We start from the raw sequence: 7,661 nt of genomic DNA on the forward strand, positions 1-7,661 counted from the left end.
GTCACTTTACTCAAGAGATTGTCTAAATATAAGCAAGCACATATCACTTGAACTAAAGAGATAGTTTCATTAACCAAGATGGTTCAAGAACAAGCATGTGAGGCAATAGGAAGATTCATCAAGGTCAAATCAATTTCTTGTTTTCAGAATCAATTTAGCTTAGATTCTATTTGCTTAAGATAACTATCAATAAGACGTGCTAGCTAAGTTTTAATCAAATTATCTTAAACAGTTGTTTCTATCAAAATTCAGATTGTTACATAGAATCAAAATGATAAACTATATTCTCAATAAAGGATCTAGTTTTAATAAGAATAGTATGAATTGATATCTCTACAACTAGTATCTTTTCATTGAATATTCTATATGCATTACTTGAAGAGTAATATCCAAAGAAATATTTGTTTTATCAGATTTGACATTATTTTCATAAGAACATATCAAGTATGACATGTATGACTGAAAAATATAAAAGATATACAATATATTATTTTCTATTTTTCAGAAGATCAAAAGGAGTTTTCTAATAGAAACCATATGTATGACAAGCAATGATGATAGCTTTTAACAGAAATTATTTAAATAGATGACTATCATACAACATTGTCTTTTTCATTTCTTCAAGGATTCTATCAACTCTATTTTATTTATGGTATTTTTGGTGTAGAAACAATTGTATTCAATATTATTTTCTGTGCACAACTCAATAAGAAATTGGTTTTCAAAACTATGCCATGATACAATTTTATTTTCATAGTTTGCAAACCTTTTTCATTTGAACCCTTTTTGTGAGTTTGTGCCAATGCAGAAAATATTTTAATTTAAGTGCCAAGAACAAAACCAATATTAGCTTTGAGAAATTTTCCACAATTACAAAATCAGAAAGCTTATCTCCTAGATTCACAATCCTAGAGATCCAAATAAGTTCTTATGGAGAATTTTCAAAGGCTAAAGGTGAAAACAATATTTTCAGATTTAGAAATGATTCTAGTTTATTTTTCTAGATGACATACATAGCAAACTTTGACCTTACAAAAATTAATCTAAGTGAACCAATGACAAGGTCTTTTGAGATTAAGTCCATACTAGTATGAGTTGATTTTATATGCTAAAACTAGTCTATTTAATCTTGGCATTCTTAATGTATATATAAAAAAAAAATACCAAGTAGACATTCTTGTGTTTATGATCAATAGAAGATAATGTCGAGGATAAGAACTCTCAATCAAGTATATAGAGAATTCAAAGAGTTATTCTAAGAGTATTGATTAAGTAAATTATCCATCAATAACTGAAGCATAATATAGGAAGATGGAGTGATTTGGATATATTTTCTTTTTATACCAAAAGTATCACTTATATCACAGAAATGATTAATATTAGCTACAATTTCAATATGAGAGGATGCAAGGATTACTAATTTCATTATTTCTTTCATTTTGGTCACTCTTCTTAATTATATTTTAAGTTCTATTCTTTAACACGTGTCTAGAGAACCCATTGTCCAGATTCATTGGAATCTTGGGTAGCTAGACACATTTGCTAAAAATGATCATGTTTTCAACTTAGAAACCCAAGCTCTTTTGGGTCCTTGCAGGTTAGCTATAATTGTTCCTTTTGGAACCCATATTCTCTTAATTATCATTTTGTCTATTAGTTTGCAGGTTTTAGAATTACAAGTAATATACTTCTGCATATTCTTGCTAAATTTAAACAACATAGATTTAGCAAAAACAGATAATGAATTTTCAGTTTTCTGTTTCTGTTTATTAGTTTCACCAGATTTGTGAAAAATTATTTTAGGATGAATAGTGGAGGATTTAAGAATTATATTCTCGAAAGATTTTTGAGTGTACCAAGGTTGATATCCCAATCCAGCTTTGTCATATACAACTCTTGAATTTTCTATCATTAAATTTAGTTTTTCAGAGCTAAGAGTGAATCTTTCAACAATAGGTTTCAAATTATCAACTTCTTTAGTTAATTTTTCATTATCTTCTGAAAGCATTTCATTGTTTTTCTTAAGTTTATCATGGCTTTCAGCAAGAAGTTGATTTCTCTGATTTAGTTCTTTATTTTCTTTAATTAAGATTTCAATTTCATTAGTCAGTTTTAGTTTTTCATCTATTAGGATTTGATTTTCATTCTTCAAGTTCTTGTTCCTACAAATAAGTTTGTTCTAAATACAAATCAGAAAAGACATCATGAAGTTTATCAAATGTAAAATCATCTTTAGTTTTAGCATGTACCTCATATATCTCATCTTCAAGTGCCATTAAGCATGAATTTGCAATATGATGCTGCTCTTCTTCTACACATGATGTTTCAGATTTGTTAGTGCATTCATATTTAACTTCAAGCATATTCCATATTTTCTTAGCAGTTGTGCAAAAAGATATGCAATTAAGTTCACTATCATCTAATGCACAAAATAGCACATTCATGGCTTTTGCATTTTGCTGATCCATTTTCTTATCATGATTAGTGCTTGTGTGTGGTCCATTGACTATGATACTCCATAAATCATAGTCATGTGCTTGAATAAAAATGCACATGCGTGCTGTTAGATGTATGCCCTAGAAGCCAATCTGGCGGACACATTATTAATTCTAGGACATAAATTTGTACTTGACTTTATTATTATTGAATAATAAATGGGCATCTTTTTCATTCATATTGTTTATGTGTCTATGAATCGTCCAAGGAATTAATAAGATGATGATACATATTCTCAAGAGTTGAGAATTTGAGCCATGTATCATTGGTGATTAATTTCTAAATGCTCCTGATCAATGGATCATCACGAGGACGGTGATCGATCCGATCAGTGCACAGATCACTATTCTTCTGGATGGACGAGACTCGAGTCCACATTGTAGGGACACTGAAGTGATAGTGCAGGTGCTTGTTAGAGAACAAGGGTACTGAGCGTGACCAAGACAAGAAGTCACTTGGATGTCTATCCACTCGTCAGTGACTTGCTTGATGTTGCAGTAGTATGACTGGTCCTTTGACCTGCGGTGCTTCGGCTACTCACAGTGAGGTTATTGTAGTTTGACTACACGTATACATGGTCTCTAGCCATATGGGTCCTTGTAGTGTAGATTGGCTGCAGTAAGTTCACTGTAGGAGTAGGGTATGCACTTACATGGAATCTATCGACCTTGATAGAAGAGGAGTGATCTTATGTGATTTATTAGACTGAGTTCTAAGACCTTGGCCAGGGCAGTAATATAAAGTGGAGAAAGAGTTTTCCACTATCGAACTCAAGTCGAATAAATCTAGACATATGACAGACAACGGGGTTTGACGAGTTATCCATGACCTCCGGTCTGTAGGGATCCACGATAGAAGGACTGTATCATACGATAACTGCACCTAGAGGTTCATCATTCTATTCTACTGGGTGGCCACTACATACTGCTAGGTGTCACTGGTGGATGGTGAGACTCACAGGGATCATCTTGATGGTCGATAAACCCTGATGAGTTGAGTTGAAATTGTTTCAACCCATTGAAAGGAGTTTTCAATGATATTGTGATAGAGATCGCAATATATCTCACTACCAGTCAGAATAGAACCTATGGGGTCACACACATTAGAGGTATTGACCGATCCGATGGTTGAATGTGATTAGGAATCACAAATAATCAATTAGATTGATAAATGGATAACCCGCTAAGAGTTAGTGGTTGGAAGAAGGAACAATTGCAATCGAATTGTAATTTAATTTAATTAATTAAATTTAATTAATTAGACTTGATCACGAGTCCTACTTGGAGTAGGATCCTTGAAGTCCTAATTGGATTAGGATTTCAAATTAAATTAGAATCCTATTTGGAATAGGATTTTTAAAGTCCTAATTGTCTTAGGGCTGAAATTTAATAAGTCCTAATTAGATTAGGATTATTTTTTTAAGTCCTAATTAATTTTAAATTTAATTTAATTAATTTCATGACTCCTAATTAGATTAGGATTGAAGAGTTCAATAGAGTCATGGCTCAATTAAATTCTAATTGGATTAGGAATTGGAGGAAATTGAAATGGGTTCATAAAAATCCTATTTTGACTAGGATTGGACTCATAAAATGAACCCAAACCATCTTGCCACTTAATTTGATTAAATGGCTAATAAAATGGGATATGAGGGAGGGAACCACGCCCCTCCCCTTGGGAAGTGCGTGGAAGAAAAAGGAGGGGCGTAAGCCCCTCCTTGCTGCCGAATTGGGGAGATAAGGGTGAGCTCCTAAAAATAAGGAGCTCATCCTTATCTCATGGAGAAATAAAAGGAGGAGGGGTTCGGCCCCTCCTCTAATCCCTCTTTTGGTGTTCATGGCAGCAAATAGGACCCCCTTCCTCCTCCTTTCATCTGCAAGCAAGAGAAGAGGACGAAGAATCCTTGGTGGCTCTCCTCCTTCTTCATTCTTGGTGCCAACAAAAGAAAAGGGAAAAAGGCTGAAAGTGTTTTGTTCTTGTTCCCTTTGATCCGTCTTTCTTCCTCCTCCTCCCTAAGCATTCAAGAGTTGATTGAAAGGGAGGACTTCAGCCATCAAAAGCCATCTCTGCAAGGGAGCTAGCACCCCGGGGAGATACATAGGCTTCGATCGAATCATTACCTCGTGTGGATACCCGTAGAGGCCGGACGCATGTGCGGCTTCCATCGAACTTTCTACAAATCCACGTAAATCAGATTTGCGGAGACCATCTACCCGCACAAGGTGAAGATCTGATCTTCTTAATGATTTTAAAATGGTTTAAAATAATTTAATTCTAATCTATCTACAAACGAATGATTTTAAAATACGTTCATGCGATGAACGGATCCCGCATAGTTTTTCCGCTGCAATCTGAAAATTATTCGAAATTTTCATGGCATATGTGGGATGCTAACAGTGGTATCAGAGCCATGGTTATGTAGATTAAGATTAGAATTAAATTTTTCAAGGCATTTTATATCTGAAATTTAAGGGATTATGCTTGCTGAAAATTAAGTATGCAGAATTTTCAGCTTGCTGTTTTTTCTGCATACTAATTAATGGATGCTTAGATTAATGATTCTAATGCATTAATAATGTGATTACAAATGTTTAGAATCAAATCATGCATGATCAGCAAGTCATGAGATGATATAATCAGTTAAATTACAGATCTGAAAATAATTTTTTATGCATGTGATGCGTATGGTGATGATCATGGATGGACCCTTTGAATGTGCTGAAATGTTCTGCGATGTTCTGTGATGTTCTGTGATGCATGTAATTTTAATTTTCAGATGCCTGCGTGCATCTTAAATTCATGTATTAGAGACCTGTGTGTCTCAATGAAAAGGGTTGTAATTTTATTTTTATTTTTATTTAATTTTTAAAGCAATCTGGGATGTAAACTGTGATGTGTGTTGCACGTCGATGGTTGATCGATATGTACATCAACAAGCTCAACATGCGCGGATCAAGATCAAGGGTTGATTGAAGATGGATCAAGGAGTTGATCACAATTGGACCTAGAGGATCAAGATCGAGTCAAGAGTTGAAGACGATCAAACCAATTGACGTGCATGTGCTTGTAAAATGACCCCATCTTGGATCCATGATCATCACCATTTAATTTTATTTTTGATAAATGCTTGGATGTTTAATGCTTATGTCTATGCGGGTAGACTTATATTTGCATGAGATGTGAATACGCGATCGAGTGAGACCTAAATCGAAACCTCCCTAATCAGTCGAGGGTGAACCAACATGAGTTAGTCATATTAGATTAATTGATCTAATTGGTGTCTAGGCAAGCCTATAAGGTGGTTACTTAATTAGGACCTTACTCTCTGAGTAAGGGGAGCCTCCCACCTGCTTACCTGGCCAATTGTTCGATTACCTCTTATGAAGAACTCAAGTTGCAAACATTAAGACTTGATTATGCAATATTAAGTCCATAGGTCTTCCACCATAGTAGAGCTGCTAAGGTCTTTTCGGTGTTGATTTGTCTCGGCTGGACACAGTGGGCAAGTTGCATCGGAGGACTGGACCTCTCTATTAGACATGAGATGTTGTGGGGTAAAGGTGGGGTTGGGCACCAATAACTGTTAGGTGAGGACCCAATGACGACTTTATTTCTGCGGTTATATGGTGGGTCTGACTTAACTAAGTAATGGGGCCAATAACTGTTAGGTGAGGTCTTCATGACTTAGAGACCAAGTACCACTGCAATTTGCTTGAGAAGCATTGTACAAGAGTTGTACACTCATCCATTTATATGTCACCAATAACTGTTAGGTGAGGCGGCATGTAAATCGGTGAGACCACAGTACCCACTAAAAATCCTAGTCGCGTAGGGTTTTCGTTTCTCCATCAGGGGAGTATGAAGGATTCGAGAAAATAGTGGGAGCATATTTGTTTTAAAAGTCCCTAGAACAAATTAAGTTCAAGTACAAAGTCTAACTAGAATCTTTACTCTCTACAGATCACAATGTCAGCTTCAAACCCTTTGACCCGAATCCTTGAGACCAACAGACTGACCGGAACCAACTATAAAGACTGGCTTAGGAACCTGAAAATTGTTCTGAATTGTGAGAAAATAGGGTATGTGCTCGAAAAAGATATCCCTAGGCTACCAGCACGTCCTACTGATGATCAGCGTGAGACGCATCAGAAATGGACTGATGACGATATTAGGGTCAAGTGCTACATCATGGCATCCATGACTAACGAACTTCAATGCCAGCATGAGAATATAAAGACTGTTAGGGAAATACTGGCTCATCTGCAAGAGTTGTATGGTGAGCAGAGCCGCACTGCATGCTTTGAAGTGTCCAAGAGGCTCTTCAAGGCAAAGATGCGTGAGGGGCAGTCTGTCCACGATCACTGTTTGACTATGATCAAGGACCTCGAGGAACTTGAGAAGCTCGGTATGTCCATGCATAAGGAACTGCAGATAGATCTGATCCTGCAATCCCTTCCTGATTCATTTGGTCAGTTTATAGTAAACTACCATATGAATAAAATTGAATGCGCAAAGACCGAATTGTTGAATATGTTGGTAACTGCTGAAGGGGCCTTGAAAGGTTCAAGGGGCTCTGTTCTGGCTACTGAGCTGACTTCTAGTTCCAAGAGAAAATCTACTTGAAAGAAAAAGAAGCCTGCAAAGAAGCACAAGAAAGACAAAAAGCCTAAGAAGGAAGTTCATAAGAAAAGGGCTGATGACAAAGGAAAATGTTTCCACTGCAACGTCAACGGCCACTGGAAAAGGAACTGCCCTTCATACCTCGAGAGCCTGAAGAACAAAAAAGACACACCTTCTGAAGGTATGCTAGACTTGCTCGTGATTGAAACTAACCTTACGGTTTCTTCTACTTCTAGTTGGGTTATAGATTCTGGTTCTAGTGCTCATTTGTGCACTACTATGCAGGGTCTAAAGGAAAGTAGGAGGCTGGCGGAAGGTGCAGTGACCCTTCGGGTTGGCAACGGGGCAAGAGTTGCTGCTGTAGCTGTGAGCACCTACCCTCTGCGATTACCGTCTAGATTTAGTTTATTGCTTAGAGACTGTTATTATGTCCCTGCTGCTAGCAGGAATTTGATTTCTGTTTCGTGTTTAGCACAGGATGGTCATGTTTTGACTTTTGACAAAGACTGCTGTTCTATTTATTTCAGAAATAAATTAGTTGCACG

This window comes from Phoenix dactylifera, unplaced genomic scaffold (genome assembly GCF_009389715.1).
Source record: "Phoenix dactylifera cultivar Barhee BC4 unplaced genomic scaffold, palm_55x_up_171113_PBpolish2nd_filt_p 001385F, whole genome shotgun sequence".
In the NCBI taxonomy this organism is placed as follows: Eukaryota; Viridiplantae; Streptophyta; class Magnoliopsida; order Arecales; family Arecaceae; genus Phoenix; species Phoenix dactylifera.